The sequence below is a fragment of the Podarcis pityusensis genome (assembly GCF_964106645.2).
Source record: "Podarcis pityusensis genome assembly, chromosome: 4".
NCBI classification, from domain to species: domain Eukaryota; kingdom Metazoa; phylum Chordata; class Lepidosauria; order Squamata; family Lacertidae; genus Podarcis; species Podarcis pityusensis.
Window position 1 is genome coordinate 69,581,443 of NC_138027.1, and position 16,581 is coordinate 69,598,023.

Consider the following 16,581-nt stretch of genomic DNA (forward strand, 5'->3'; position numbering starts at 1 on the left):
GATTATGTGGGGTGAGACCTCACAATATTTTATTCAAGTTGGCACGCCTGGCCTCCATTGTTAATGGAGATGGGGGAGAAATCAATAACAGACAAAAGTACAGTAGTGTGGCGCATATCCACTGAGCTCCAATGGGGTCCAAAGAATAAAGACTTATCCTCCAGTCAAGGGATGGATTGGGGAGTCTGTAAAGCAGTTGATGCTGTTGCCAGGGCCATACACCAAGATGGCGCTTTCCCCTAACCTTTAAGGGTTGCCAGTTCACAATCTGGACAGCATTCCCCTGTCTCCATATGAACAACTGCAACAGAGGGTGGGTCTGTGGAGGGAACATAGCTCAGCGGTATACCACATGTGTTACATGCAAAAAGGTCCTTTTTTAGTTCCTGGCATCTCCTTGTAGGTCTGGGAAATCCTGGAAAGCTGCTGCCACCAGTTATTGTTGCTAATATTGGGGTACACAGACCAATTGTCTGAATCAAGGTACTTTCCCCTGTTTGTCTGCAGATTGTCATTCCACTTCCCACTACTCCATTTCCACTGCCACTTCCAGTTTATAAATCATTAATTTTTTTGTGGGAAAGAATTAAGATATGGGTTCCTCACATCCTTGTTGGACTTCAAAGCTTCCTTGCTGTTGCTGGGCTGCTCCTGGACAGGGACTTAATGTTGTAAATGGGTCAATGAGATGTCCTAAATGGATTTTTGGCAACCGAGGTTTTTAAAGAAACTTATTAGATATTTTCCAGAATTTATTTTATCCAGTTTCTCATGTTACATGTATTTCCTCCACCATGCTATCAGCTAGGATTGCCATCCTACATCACAAACTTTGTGCCAAACCCTCTAAGTCTTCCATAAAAGGCAGTTAGGTCTTCTCCCCCATCTGCTTCCTTTGTGTCCTTTCATCCTCTCCTTCCCTCATCCACTGTGCAGCACACCTGAAAGGTAAGACATCTCCCCTGCCATTATGCTATCTAGTTTTCTCTATTTTATTTTCTTGTCTATGGGCACCTCCAAACTGTTGCTATTTGGGGGCAGAATTAAATCACATTCCTGCAAATTCAGGTTGTCCTAACTCGCTTTCTCATGAGATCAGATTTTTGCTATAGGTGGTGGGGAAAATCACTGAAAAGCCTGTTCTGATGCAGGGTTACTGAACATCCTTGCAAACAATTTATAATGAATGCTTATCAAATGGCCCATGTAGTCTTGCATCTCCCAAAACAAATTAGGATTAATGTTCAATAAACAGGTCATTTGGAAACTCCCTCTTTTTCTTTTTTCTTCATGAAGGGATATTTGGGATTGGGGAAGGATTTTTCATTGATGGGAATATGCTTGAACCTTGCATCCATAGTTGTGCTGTAATAGTGTCACAAAACCAACATGAATGCAAAAATCTATATAAAAAAGAATAAGTATGGAAAGGGAGGCTGCTGGCTAATGAAACCATCCACAGGAAACCTAACCAATTCATGTAACTCTTTTTGATGTGTTAAACCTGATAGCAATTGGCTTTTTTGGTAGCTTTTGGAATGCTTTAACCAGACAAATGCTTCACCGTTTGTCCAGATCACAACTGCGATGTACTGAATTTGTAAATCATCACACTGGTTCGTCTAGATGCTTCTGTGTTGTGCTGATCCTGGACCAGTTTCTCAGTCACTGAACCTTATGTGAACCGAGTGCCTCTACAGTCGCATGACATTCCTGAAAAAGAAAACAGGGTGAGTTGCTTTGATAGATGGATCCCCAAATTTCAGTGAAATGTATCTCAGCCCTTGTTTTCTTTGGTACTTAGCTGCGACAATTCTTTCCTGGTTTTTTCTCCTTCCCCACCCAATCCCTTCTTAGGATGTGTTGATCATGTTATTGCTGCTATTCATGTGCCCGCAAACTATTTTTTTAAAAAGTTGTATTATGGTAATGCATCTGCATCTGGGAAAGGGTGAGGCAAGCACAAAACCCCTTGAGCAATTATTCTGTGATGGTGCACAGAGTTTCTTTCCACTTTAATTGCATTGCTCACCGCATGTGTCTGGCTGTCTCCTTTAAACATTACTCTTTTTTTTTTTAGTTTTGCATTTTTGGACCCCAACTCCTCGCCTAAGCTGAGGTTTGCCTTAGCATCAGGGGCTTCGGTGCTATGTGATGTGGATCATGTTGCACTTGGGGGGATAGAGAAATATAAAAATTAGCAACAAATCTGAAAGCACTTACTCATGATGAAAAATGTGTCTTGTATAGAAATATTTGCGGAGGGGATGTAACGCAGGGAGTGTATTAAGATTCAAAGATATCGGAGATGGGGGTTTTTATAGTTTTAATTTCATTTGCTTTTAATCTACTATCAAGTATCCTGAGTGCATATTTTTATAGTGAGCAACACCAGTTTGAAGGATGCTATCTACACTGAGCAACAGAAAGGACAGATAGGGTCTGATCATGTAAAAAGACAACAACCAAGGTAGAGGTATCTATTTATTGCTAAGCATTGCTGGACAGCTAGATTTGCTGGCATGCTAATCTGAAGCTGAGCACTATAGTCAACCCACAGTCTAGAGCCTGTTGCCAGAAGGCTCTCCACTCCAACCACCTCTTAACCTCTAAATTCCCTCTCCTCCCTCTTGATGGCTGTTTTCTGAAGGGCTTCCTCCTGGTTTTGGCCAGCTAGATCATGTAACATACAATGTTCCTGTTCTTGGAAGAGGGAAAGGAAAGACGGCAGAGCAGTCATCTACACAATTTTTGCAACCGCCCCTGCTTCCTCTATCACTGCTGTATTGAAGTGTGATATATCTGGAAACAGCTTCAGATTAGCATGCCAGCAAAGGGACGTGGGTGGCGCTGTGGGTAAAACCTCAGTGCCTAGGACTTGCCGATCGTATAGTCAGCGGTTCGAATCCCCGCGGCGGGGTGAGCTCCCATCGTTCGGTTCCAGCTCCTGCCCACCTAGCAGTTCGAAAGCACTCTTAAGTGCAAAGTAGATAAATTGTACTGCTTAGGTGGGAAGGTAAACGGCGTTTCCATGTGTTGCGCTGGTGCTGGCTCGCCAGCTGCAGCTTCGTCACGCTGGCCACATGACCCGGAAGTGTCTTCGGACGGCGCCGGCTCACGGCCTCTAGAGTGAGATGAGCACGCAACCCTAGAGTCGGACATGACTGGCCCGTACAGGCAGGGGTACCTTTACCTTTACCTATATCTGGAAACATGTGAATAATAGCAGCTAAAGACACTATTTGACAGTCTCTGTCTTTGTCTTATGCTGTGATTTCCAAGTTCATGTATCATCCCTGGGTTGTTGTTTCTGCTCCACCACTTGCTACTACCTTTATCAATTCCCTCATTTCAAATCATCAAATAAAGTTTATGAATTGAGTTGCTGGTTTGGTGATTGTGGCTCTTCCTAACAAAGCAAATTACCTAGTTAGGAGTGTGGAATGTTTAGTGTATGATCCTCTTTAAATTCATAGCCAGCGTCTATGGGAAAGCATATATTAATTCCTGTTTATGAGAAAGTTTGGTACATTACATTGTTGCGATAACAGGCTACACCAAATATTTTCATGTTTTGCAATCTCATTGAGTGCCATGGTTCATTCTAGCTCTTGTTTATGTTTGCCACTTCTGTACTTTTTCTGCTGTTAAATGCTCTGGGATCTTCAGATGAAGGGCAGTACAGTATACAAATTTTAACACAACAACAATACTATTGGTTAGGACTTCTTTCTTCTTTCTCCTACCTCCATTACTCACAGAGTGGTCACAGCTGATCAGAGACTATGCGGTGAAAATGGTGACGCCATGGTGCTACAAGCCAGTCAGCTTTGTCATTGAGGGCAAGCAAAGTCAACTTAGAGTGAAGGTATTTTTCTTCTTCATTACTTACATGAATGATCTAAGTCAATCAGGAATCGAGAGAGATTATAGTAGTACATTCCTAACCAGATTTGGCAACCTGCTGGTACTGTTAAGGGATGGAAATTAGAGTGCAGGCACCACTTTCTGAATGGATTGAGTTTTATCAAAATTGTAAATAATTGTTCAAGTCTGTGTGAATTCTTGACCTTGGCAAAAAGGTTAATGAAAAACAGCAGATACCAATTCATGCCTAGTTGATCATCACCTTCATTTTGAAAAGCCTTTTCAAACATCAAAACTCTAAAGTCTTCTGCACACCTGCTAAGAGTGTTTTAAATCAACAATGACCATCATCTCATTATCTGAGAAGAGGCTTTTAACTCTTCCCAAACCTGATTGTAAGTACACATAATTGAAGCTTCCCCCCCTGGCTTTTATTGCAAGATAACTCTCTAAGCAAATATGGAAACCCTGAAGAAACAGAGATCTGAAAGGCATTTTAAGAATCAACATCCCATTATCTGGCTGGAAAGAGAAGTGCTTCAGATTCACCTACAGATCAGATCATGTATGCCCATGCTATGCAGTGTTTTCAAAAGAGTAGATGGGAAAATGCAGATATTTGGTGCGAGAGAAATCTGAAACTTCAATAGCTATCTTATCCCACTTTTAGGTTGATCTCTCTCCTACCATCTCCCTCTCATTTTATGATTTTTTTATTGATGAAGAATGCTCAGAAACTTTGCCAGGAGCTTGTTCCTTATAAGGGACACCAGTTTGACTATATGCCCTTTGAAGTCAATTTCAGTTTTCAATGGACTTTAATGTCAAATGATTCATTCTTGGAGTCAGAGTGAACCATTCTTCTCTACTGCAGTGAGTTCAGGATGAACAAGCACATCAGCAGAGCCAATCTGGTCCTCCTATCGATGGACCTGTACAGCCCTGACCTAACCACTTCTCCTTCTCCTGGTGAGTGGCAGCAACACTGCTGCTGGGAGGCTATTGCTCAGCTCTGTCCTTACCTGATGTCATTAATTCCTTCACAGCTTTACAGCTAAGATCAAATGTAGAATTATTTTACCACCATTCCTCGTTGTTCTCATTCATGCTGGTCTTCATAATTTCAGAATGATAGATCTGAGGCTGATCAATGGAAACAGATGGGTCAGCAATGCAATTTCCCTATGAAGTATTCTTGTTTGAGTCCTCTGTCATTAATATCTTTTGTATATTTGGTGCTTTCCATGTGCATTTTTAAAATCAGGATACAGTAACAGCACCATCAGCTCCTAGTCTCAGTCTGTGGCTGAAAGCCATGAACACCAGTATATTGAGAAAACTTTTTATTAGTTTCCATGCTTGTTTCAAAACATTAAGGGAGCCAAATCAAACTGCTCAAGGGTGACCTCTGGTCTGGCCATTTCTGTTTAGAGGGGGATTCATGGTGTTATGGTTTAGAAATAACAACTTTGCACATGATTGACCACTAAAGTATTTAAGGCGGCAGTATGGCACAAACAGAAGACAGAAATCATATGCTGTCATTTCCAAACCTTGCTAGAGCCATGCTTTTTTAATCATAAAAATGAAACAAGTGAAAGCCATGATGAAGTAAAAGGTAAGTGAGGCCTATGTGGGGAAAAGGGTTCAATCGGCTATTCCTAAAAGCATTTCAAAATGGCAGGATCAAAAAGGGTTAGCTAAGCTATTAATCTCAGTTCAAAGAGCCATCAAGTAAACTCCCCACTGTGCTCAGAACTAGATTGAATCCTTATGAACATACCAACCTGTTGGCTCTGGACCTTGTAGAGCAAGGAAAAACAATTGGGAAGCAAGGGATTTTATTGTTCTTTCGACCAAGTTCCATGCCTGCTGGCTTTATCAGTCTGTCAATAATATTTAAAAACAATTCCAGTTTACTTAGCTAAATTGTTATTCTTCTCACTGTATAGGACCCCCCAGCCCAGAAATGTGCTTCACCAAGAAATGTGCTTGGTTGTTATTTCTCTTTGTATGTGTTCTGAATATAGTAGATATTTCAATTTGCGAGGTCAACAATAATACACTTAGTGCCTTTTTCATACGTACTCAGAATGTTCCATGTAAGTATCTCAGTAATTTTCACAACAATCTTTTGTGATAGGCCAATATTATCCATATATGAGGAGCAGAAATTTATCTAAGGCCACCCAGTGATTTTGTGGCTATGTTGTGATTTGAAGAGGGGACTTCAAGCATCTTGCTCATTCTCTTAACTGCACTGGTATTTTCTGGAAATTGAAACTAAATATAGATGGGGCAGGAAAAGAACTGAATAATACTTGGCTTCTGTGAGGACTAACTGTTGAGGAATGTGATAAGATGAGAATGGGCCATCTTTCAATTTCATGTTGTGAATGGTGATGAGAGATTTCTCCCAATCTCAATTTGGCATGGCTTTGTTCTTTCCAAACTTTTCTAGACAATTCTTCAGAAATGAATGGGTTTCCATCCGCCATGAAATTTTGAAAGGATCTGACCCACTCCAAATGCCTCCCTGCCAGTCATTCACTTACCCTGTAGCCAGATTACAAACTCTATTTTTTGAGCTCCCATCATCCCCCTCCCTTTATCAAAAAACTTGTCTTCCAACAGCCATAATAAAAAATTAAGAATGACAACGCATGAAACAAAAGAAGACACCAGAAAGAGCGAGTGCTTTATTTATATAATCAGCTGATCTGAGAGAACATTATGGTCTAATCTTGTGCCATGAGAACCGATATAGTTTTATTAATATTTATGAACATTAACTCCTTAATATCACAAAATCTGTATCAGTTAACAAAAAATATATTTTACCAAATCACATTCCTTATTTGCTTAAATTTGCAGCATCAAACTGAAAGAGTGTGGTACATTTTGATCTGATTCACATGCACTGTAAATTATTTCCAAAGGCTGTTGCTTTTTCAAAGAGCAACAGTCTTTGGAAATGATTTAAGTATTGTACAAATGGTTCATAGAGAATGACAGAACAATTATTTTTATCACATGCACAAATCCATTGTGTTTTCAGAACATGTGAAGAATATGTGCTCTAACTGGATAAAAGCGGAACATGAACACACACACACACACACACACACACACACGCTATTGTTCAATGGGCAATCAATACCAACAATTCCATCAGTAATTTTGAAAACACTCATGCAAGCAATGAGTACCAGAAATTTGATCAGACTGAATTCAAACCACTCTTAAGCATTTGCCAGTAACTGAAACTGAAACCAAACAATGTGTTTTGAGGTTTATAGAAACAACAACAAAGTATTTTTTTAAAAAAAAATGATTTAGAAATTCTCAATTGCAGACAAAGCTGACATGTGATGGTTCAATGGAAACAGAAATAGCTATGCTAAACTATCCATGGACAAGCATATATTGGGCATAGTCCAGCCAATATTTTAACTCTCATTGAGTTTAGCGAGAGAGTTGAAACACATGCTTAAATGTCTCCCACAATGGAAAAGAACTTAAGTTAGCTAGATTATGGTCTTCATTTTCTAGACTGGATTTCAAGTATATGTGGCCAAAGAAAATAGCTAATGTGAGTACCCCATTTTTAACCAAATCACACATCTGATCATTTGCGGAATAAAATAGGCAGATGGTCGACAGATTCATTTCTCTTGGACTGGATCTGGACCAAGTAAGCCACACGTAGGCCTTATTGAAATCAATGTGAAAAGTTAGTCATTACTCGCTGAGCTCCCATTAATCAGAATGGGACTTAAGCATGGCTACTTTGGCTTGGTTCCTACCCACTTGAGGAGCAGTTGGTGGGCAGGGACGCTGCTGAACACCTGGTCTCCTGTTATCGGCATCAATGTGCTTCCCCAGGGGGGAAGAGGCAGTAGTGAGTTTGGCACAACAGCGGAGCCAATCAGGGGCTCCCAACACTGCACCTGCATTGCACCAAACTCCTCACCACCTTCCTCCTCTCAAAGTGATGTAGTTTATGGGAAGCCAGGTTGTGGTGCAGCTACTTCCTGCCAGCTGCCCTTCACCCACTGATTCCTCTCCCCTCATTTCTAACTAGCATAAAGTGTCTCTAGGACAGAGTGCCAGTCACAAGCTGCACTCCTGCATACAGTTATACTCTATATAGGTGACAAGTTTGCCCTCCATCACTCCCCGGGCTTTGAATTTTCTTCCCTTGGGAGCAGTAGCAGAGGAAGGGGGGTGCGAGGGGTGCGGTCTGACCTCGGTGTCATCACTGAAGGGAATGACAAAATGACCAAAAAATGAGTTTTGGTTTTTTTAAAATTTAAAAATGGGCTCATGAAACTTTTTAGTTCAGTCAACAAACGTAACAAAACATGGCTGGCACTGGGCGCCACACCGCAGGGCCTGCAGTGTGCCTGAGCCATGTGTCTCTCCTGGGAGTGACGTGGTGGCTTGGGCGCCTGCAGGTTCCGCGCTGCCTGAAATGGCAGCGTGGGACTTACATCTGCCCTCCGCCTCTCCCTCAGCCACCCTACAGTTGAGGGGGAGGTGGTGGAGAGTCTCCATACAGGGCCCCCTGCTCCCATGGACAGCTTGCCCTGCCCATGGCTGCAGGACGCGTGGGCCTCACCCAAAACCCGAGCGGCTAGCTACGCCACTGCTTGGGGGTTCCCCAGCTGGTTCCTCCCACCATTCCCCTGCGTCCAACCAGTCCATGACGATGCATTATTTTAAAACATTGATTCCAAGGAATTTAAAGATGGACAGCAAAAAACAATGTATTTTAGCTTACCAGAACTTAAAATGGTTCCAGAACAGTACATTGTGTTTGTGTATTGTGAACAGATGTGAAAGAAGTGAGAGCCAAAGAAAAGCATGAAATTAAACTTAAATGCAAATGCCAGTATTTGAAAACAAAAGTACATACCCACGTCTTCTTTTTCAAAAAAAGTTCCCTAATAGTCCTTGGTACTCACTTTAATTTTGTCTCCAGCTGCCAAGATAATATTGGACATGAAAACTGCTACCCATCCCTGTTAATCTAGAAATGAAACACCTATCGCTATTGTTTCTAAATTATATTAATGACTTCCATCTGATTTGCTTTTTTAAATCTAAATATACAATGACGTTGGCAAGTAGTTATGTTCTCCTATTCCACCCAGTGAAATGAACACATTCTTAGATTAACAGAAAAATAAACCCAAGAAGCAAGTCGCTATTCCCCCTCTAATATTTTCCCTCACCAGATTGTTGCAATTTGATATTTTCCCAAAGCAGAAAGCAGTTCACAAAATAAAAAAGTGGAGACTTAATCATTTTACCTTCTCCTTGACACTTGTCACTCTGCAACTGAAGTAACGTAAAGTAGTGGCGTTTGTCCTCAGGGTTTCCTGGACATGTTTGTCACCATAGCAGCAAAACAGACCTTTTTCTTTTTTCTTTTAACAAAAGCAGATGCAAAGTCTGCAAATCCCTGGTCTCTTCAGACCACCAGAATGCTTTGAGGTGTATTCATATAAGTCCCACCATTTAAAAGGAATGCAAATGAAATGCCTCTCTGATTTGGACTGTTAGGCGAATTGCATCTCTGCTCCCCCTGTACCTTAGCTTATATTTCCTTTGAGTGCCGGCAGATTACAGGTGGCTTTCTTTTTAATTTTTGTTTTATGTTTCTAGGGCAGACAATGGAGTCTTGTTATAGTTAAGTAGCTGCCAGTGAGAAAAAGGGTTCGGCTTTATGTGGAGCATTGCTGTGCTGTAATGAGACCCAAAGACAATATTGGCAAGCATCAGTAGCACGCTTCATTTTTAACCGTCTACACACCCAGCTGGAAGTTAAATAGGAAAGTCAAAAGATTAGATATCATAGCAGGATGTGTTAGGACAGTGACTTCCAAATTTGCTACCATCACTTTCCACAGATATTTGACTCCTGAAGTTTCCTGTGAGTTGCAAAGACTGGTGGACCATGTTGCAGAGTCCTATATTAATTTCTTATTCTCCCCACATTTTTTGTTAATTCCATTTCCCCAGTTGCCACATTCAAGGATCATTGGAAGGGGAAATAAAGGTTACTGGCCCCAGCCATAAAAGAGGATTGTGGTTCAATGGAAGAGCATGGGCTATAGATGCAGGAAAATCCAGATTTAATCTCTGGCATCTCTAGTTATAACTTCTACTCAGAGTAGTTCCATTTAATTCAGTGGACCTAACTTATTCATGTTTATTAATGTCAATTTCTATGGGTCTATTCTGAGTAAAACTTACTTGGATACCATCCACTGGGAGCTTGTGCCAGTCAGTTGGTAATATCAAGTTAGATAGTCATTGGTAACCTCATTCCACAGCTATATGTTGTGTGAAGTGCTTTATTTTGTCTGTCTTCATCTGTATTCATTGAATGGCTCAAAATGAGCAAAACGAAAACTCAACAGCTCTAACCACGTGCTGAATGTTGTTTAAGTTGTCCCTTCATCTAGGCTCAGAAATGCCTATCCAAGCAAAGTCGAAGGGCAGATCTACACCATACATTCGAAGCATGCAACACCCCCCCCATCCGCACTCCCCGAACATCCTGTAGCATGTTAAGCAGATTGGAATGTGTTGTTCTGGGTAAGGGGAACCTACAATGCACAGAATCTTTTGGGGGGAAGTCATGCGCTTTCAATGTGTGGGGAATTTGCTTTAAATGTACAATGTGCATCTGGTCTAAGAGACTGTCTCATTCCTGCATCCTCCTGTTTTCAGGGGGAAGCACATTGATCTGGAATGCAGGAAATTGGGTGAAAGAAATTGCCATTGATTCTATGGAGCTTTAGGATGATTGGTTTCTGAGCAGAACACAAAGCATCCGAAGCGTCTTTTGAGGATCTTCCTTTCTGACTTTTGTACTGTGTATAATTATTAAATTATATTGGTATTACTTTTGTCCCAAATGCATTGCTTCACTGTTGCATCTAGGAATGAGAGTAAATGGGGGACGGATACCTATTTGTTGATTACCATGATAACTGTCTATAAAGAGAAACAACAGCACATTTGTTTGAGAGCTGTATAGCAACTTCCATACCTAAATGTAAATTCCATGCACTTTAGATGAGGGTTACAAAGGGATCAAATCCTTAATGGCAGGGTTAACTGCATGCTAATAAAAGCCACCTAGGGGATATATTACTTAAGCTTTTTTTCTGCAGGAAAAGTACAAGTGAGTGAAGATACCACGTTCAGGAAATAAGATTGTCCTCTGCATAGCAAGGGCAACTATGTTTGAAGGGTATCACTAACATCAAAAGCCCTCTCTGGGGTGAAAATGAAGCCCTCCCAATAGGTCTGACCTCGATATCCATTCCAAACAAATATAGCATTCCTTTCCAGTAGTAGTGATGGGCTTGTCAAAAGAATTCTCTGTTAGATAGATAAACAACTGGTGGCTTCTGCAGTTCCGCAGATGCATTCCGACTCCCTGCTAGTTAATGGGCCTCCACCACAAGATGATGCATGAGAAACCAGACCACGAGAACAGCTTGGGTCAACATCGTACCATTGACACTTTCGGTTTAGAATGTGGAACATGTGCTGCTCTATAAAAGTTGTGCGTAGAATTCTACATGGCAACACTGCAAATGCCACCACAGGCTATGCAATGCCATCAAACTTTCCAACCTTTGAATGCTATGGTTTCAGAAATTTACTACGTATCCCATTATTTGTCTCATATATATATATATATATATATATATATATATATATATTCCTTATTTCTTACTCAACCTTCATCAGAAGATTCCAGGATGGGATACAACCCTGTGAAGAAAACTAATCACACAATTTAAGAATAAAGTATATAAACCAATAAGCCACAAGATTAAAAAGCAGAGTGAAAACATGAAATGTTCTCAGAGGAACTGAGAAGGCAATCCTGACTAAAACGTTATCTAAAATGCTGGGGTGAATAGGAAGGTCTCTGAAAATATTGTAATTAATATTGAAGCCAATCACATCTCTTTGGGGAGGGCATTCCAAAGTAGAGGTGCCACCACAGAAATCTTAGGATTTAAGCATCTATTTAAAATGCTTTCCGTAACAGAGATGCTATCTTATGTCTGTTTGTTAACTAATTAGAAAAGTGATTCCATCTTTATTCCATTCAGTTGTGCTTTCGGGCATAACACATTACTCTCAGCATGTAAATTCTATACATTTTTTGGTTTCTTCAGACATGATATAAGAATTTAATCGCCTTATCTAAGCATGTCGACAATGAGGTTAGTGGCTTCAGTTCCCCCAGTGCATAAATAAAGAAAAGTCAGATTATGTTGAAAAGCTTTTCCAAGTTTAGGGCATGAGATAAACTTCGCAATGGAGAGAGAGAGAGATCTCAACTGGGATTTCTAAAATGGCATTAACCCTTACTAATAAAACACAGATAATTAGCCAAAATAATGATAAAACCCCAGCAGATTTATTTTCTCACATGCTTTCCTTTTTATTGTGAGCCTTGTGGTATTACTTGGCAACCTTCAAGAAGAGTAATGGCCACACTGTTAACACATGCCCAGTCATGCTATGCAAACCCAGAGTACATTAATCTACTGACCCATGTTCTTAGAAGTTTCTACTTCACTTAATTTATGAAAGTTTAGACCCAGAATCCTGCTATTCTGCCTTTGAATGAATACTGTACATATCACTGATCTCCATGTATGGTTTATTACATCTAAGGTATAGTAAAATCATCGATCATCTACGACCTGCTGGTCACTAGGCAGGTATTTTTGTTTTAGATTTATGAGAAAGTGTATAAAGAAAATGTCCTAAAAGAATAAAGATATCTATTAAAATCTTACAGCCGGCACCATCTGGTAAAGCCATCACTAGTGTTTTACGGCTTGCATTTGCTTGAAGTTAAAGTTTATAGCGTCCAATGTGTGGTAAAAGAATTGTGTCAATTCTCACCCAGTTGTTGTCGTACTATATATAGAGGGTGTGTTGCATCCATCATCACTGTGGTGACCACTTCTCAAAATATATATCTGGGATCTGGGATTTGCCCGAAGGTACAAAGGTGCTGAAGAGTGAATGAAAACAGATACACTCTAAAATTTTACTAGCCGGCTCTGCCTGAGCTCAGAAACAGGGTGTTTTCTCCTGGTCCTTTTTCTTGAGCTACATAGCCCAAAGCGCTTGGCACAAGGTTAGGAAGGACAAGGGGCACCCCTCAGGCGCAATATATTGGGGTACAGGTAAAGGGACCCCTGACCGTTAGGTCCAGTCGTGACCGACTCTGGGGTTGCGGTGCTCATCTCGCTTTACGTACAGCTTCCGGGTCATGTGGCCAGAGCACGGAAACGCTGTTTACCTTCCCTCTGGACCTATTTATCTACTTGCACTTTGACGTGCTTTCGAACTGCTAGGTTGGCAGGAGAGATATTGGGGTACCACCAAATAAAGGTTATCACAATTTAAAATTCTCAAATCAACAGTTCCTTGATTTTAAGAGCATATTGTGTGGTTGAAAACCTAGTCCCACAATCTTAATATAGGGTTAATATAGGGTTGTATCCAGATGTAATCATGCTTTGAGTAGACCAACTGGGGGGGGAAAAGCAACTTAAATTTGAAGGATTGCCATGCCCACTTGTCTGCTTTGATCTGTGGAACTGGCACTTTTATCAGTGCCATGTTTAGTTTGCATTTGCAATACTTCATTGTGGCAGCACCTCTGGAATTCCCTGCCCATTGGTATTACACAGGCACCTCGGATGAACTGTTGGTGCTTGCTGAAAACTTTTGCTTTAGGCAAGTCTAACCAGGCACGCAATCTTAATGATTTAAAGTGTAGAAATTTTTAGCATGCTATTTTACTATGTAGAATGATTTTCAAATTGGTGATTGTATTTCTTTTTTATTTTATTTTAAAAACCTATTAATTTGTTTTTAGTGTTTGCTTTTACGAGTATTTTTAAGGAATGCTTTAGACCAGTGACAGCCAAACTTGGCCCTCTAGCTGTTTTGGGACTACAACTCCCATCATCTCTAGCTAACAGGACCAGTGGTCAGGGATGATGGGAATTGTAGTCCCAAAACAGCTGGAGGGCCGAGTTTGGCCACCATTGCTTTAGACTGTAAACTGCCTAGAGGGGCTCTGCAAATGCTTGTTTGTCATAGGCTCCTTTGGGAGGAAGAGCAGGATATCAATGGAATAACCAACCAACCAACCAATAACCAACCAGGACAACTGGTGGTAGATAGCGCTATGGACAGAAGGAGGGGCAGCCTAGCTAGATCAAGCCTGCTTTGATCTTTGCCTGCTTTTCTCACTCGCCCAGAACCCTTCCCACAGGTCAGTTGATGGTGGTCAGTAAATACATAACAAGTAATCAGGATCCATCCCACAGGACAGTTAGTAATAAAAGGCCTTCTGGAAGCCAGAAGGGGGAAGTCCAACTGAAGCTGGCAAGTGGTCTTCTCCTTCACAAATCTCTTTCCCAGAATCCTCTTCAGACAATTGGTGAAAGATGACTTTGTGAAAGAGCAGGGGAGTGGGGAAGGAAAGTCCAGCTGAAGCAGATTCTGAGGTGTTTCCACCTGCTTCCTGCTCTCAGGATCCTTCCCACAGGGGAGATGGTGGTAGAAATACATGATACTGTGCACATGTGTGGCACCATCAACTTGCATGTGCCAACATTACAGAGAAAGGGATTCTGAGGGCTGGAAGCACATCTTTGAAAAGCAGCTTGCAAATACCAAGCTGATGATAACTAAGCCAAGGGAGCTTTCGCATCACTAGCTGTCAAAGCCTGTTTGCTTCAGTGATGCTCGGAAGCAGGTGTGGGGAATCTTTGGCCCTCCAGATGTTGTTGAACTGCAGCACCCATCTGGAGGGCCACTCCTGTTCTGGAGGTTTATGGCACCAGTTCTTTACTGGGGAGCTGTTGATACCTTGTTTCCAGCTGGCTTTGTCCCTTATTTGTTGCCATCCTTGTTAAATCTCCTCTCTCTTCCACAGTGGCTCTGGCTCTGGTCATCATCACCTCCTGCTGCCCGTAAGTCACTGTGTGTCTCCACTTTCAACTGGCAAAGGCGGGAAACAGGAAAACACACACCCTGGTCATAAATTTCTGAGCCGAGAACTTATCTCCAAATATCGGCGTGTTGCTCTGCTTAAATTAAAATCACATTGCAGTGCCCCACCCTTAACAACTTTACTTGGAAGTAAATTCTATATGAATGCTTGCAATTAAGTGTGCTTACGATCATGACTGAAGTCATATTTTATGGAATAGCAATTCTGGGATCAGAATTGGCCCATGAGCCAGTGAATATAATTACTAATACAAGCACACAAGTGCTTTCCCTGTGTGTCTATAAGGTCCGGCATGTGGAACTATTTATTATCTCTCCAGTGATTTTGGAAATTATCTGGCATCACATTGGTTCCACTTTGGCTTTATGACTGCAGTTTGTCCAACTGTGTGAAAAACACATTATTTATGACAATGCGGTGTGAAGGCATGGCATTTTAAAACAGTATCCTTGTTAGAATGCGATGCTTGCTTCCTGCTCTCTGTTTGGAAATGTTTGCAAAATGTGGACCGTTGCTCTTTTCACACTATGATATTCTGCTTTCTCCTGCCTTTAATCTGAAGCTGCTTGAAGTTTTAGATTAGGAGTGGGAGGTTTGGGGTTATTTTAAATGATGTGGGGGAAAAAAATCTCATTATGCTGCCAGAGAAAAAGACTATTACTGAAAATTAATGATAATGAACCAAAAGCATTAAGCTATCAGCTGTCGGAACAGCTAAGCTACTGACACATTTTAACATCAAAGCTGAGACTAAATTATGCCTATTATTGCTAGGTAATAAAGTGATATATTCTGTACATCTGCCTTAGCTGAAGAATTATGCACCCCCAACTTTATCTGTTCTCAGCATGTCACTGGGATGTGCTAGAACAATCTGACTAGTTTAAAATTCACATAACTCTTTCCCTGCTAAATATATCAAACTTGTAAGGAAGGTGCATATATTAAATGCTCTTGCAGAAGTAATTATTATCCAGATTAATCTACTTTTGTCCACAATGACAGGGCAAGGTGCCCAAACCTTTGTGTGGCTGTACACAGAAGGCATTACTGCTGGCAGTGGGCCTCAAAGTCAGGGATACTGAATTAAAACCCCCCCACCCAACTCTATGCTATTCTGTATTTTATCTATATATCTTAGGCGTTTATATATCGGCAAGGCAAATAAGAGCAAAAGTGGCATGCAACAAAGCAAGCCAATCATTAAAAATATAGAAGTAGAATAAAAGAAGGTGGCAAAGCTAAAGCTGACAATACCTAAATCAGTTTAAAAAACCTGGGAAAGTAAAAAGAAGAAGAAATTTCCTGGTGCCAAATGAGCATAGCCAGAGTCCCATCATTGAGAAGGTCCTTTTCCTAGTAGCCATCAATCATACCTCACCCACAAGGGCACCCAAATAATAATCTCATAAGGTTTGGGTAAATCCATTTGGGACCAAGCAACCCTTCTGGTATTACGTTGAAACTCTGAGTTGTGAAGTTAGAGTAGATTTTCTCATTTATTACACTAGAAAAGGACTTCTCCAATTATGGCGCTTCTGCCCTGCATGCTTTTCAAGTGCCCTTTGTTCAGAGAGAAATCTTACGTAGATTCATCCCTTGCACCCCGTCACCCCGAGAGCAGAGACCAGACA

At 41.1% G+C, this 16,581-nt stretch overlaps 2 long non-coding RNA genes across 2 annotated transcripts; one reads left to right on the forward strand and one right to left on the reverse strand.

Annotated features, from left to right (window-relative positions):
* Window positions 1–1,613: 1,613 nt before the first annotated feature.
* LOC308476053 lies at window positions 1,614–9,371 on the reverse strand. Its single transcript, XR_013985658.1, has 3 exons — window positions 9,183–9,371; window positions 5,655–5,753; window positions 1,614–1,713 (listed from the first exon to the last, which is right to left on the reverse strand). It is a non-coding gene; the product is annotated as an uncharacterized lncRNA (long non-coding RNA).
* LOC308476052 lies at window positions 1,623–15,000 on the forward strand. The gene is made up of 4 exons (XR_013985657.1): window positions 1,623–1,730; window positions 3,762–3,868; window positions 14,029–14,203; window positions 14,870–15,000. It is a non-coding gene; the product is annotated as an uncharacterized lncRNA (long non-coding RNA).
* The last annotated feature ends 1,581 nt before the right edge of the window (window positions 15,001–16,581 follow it).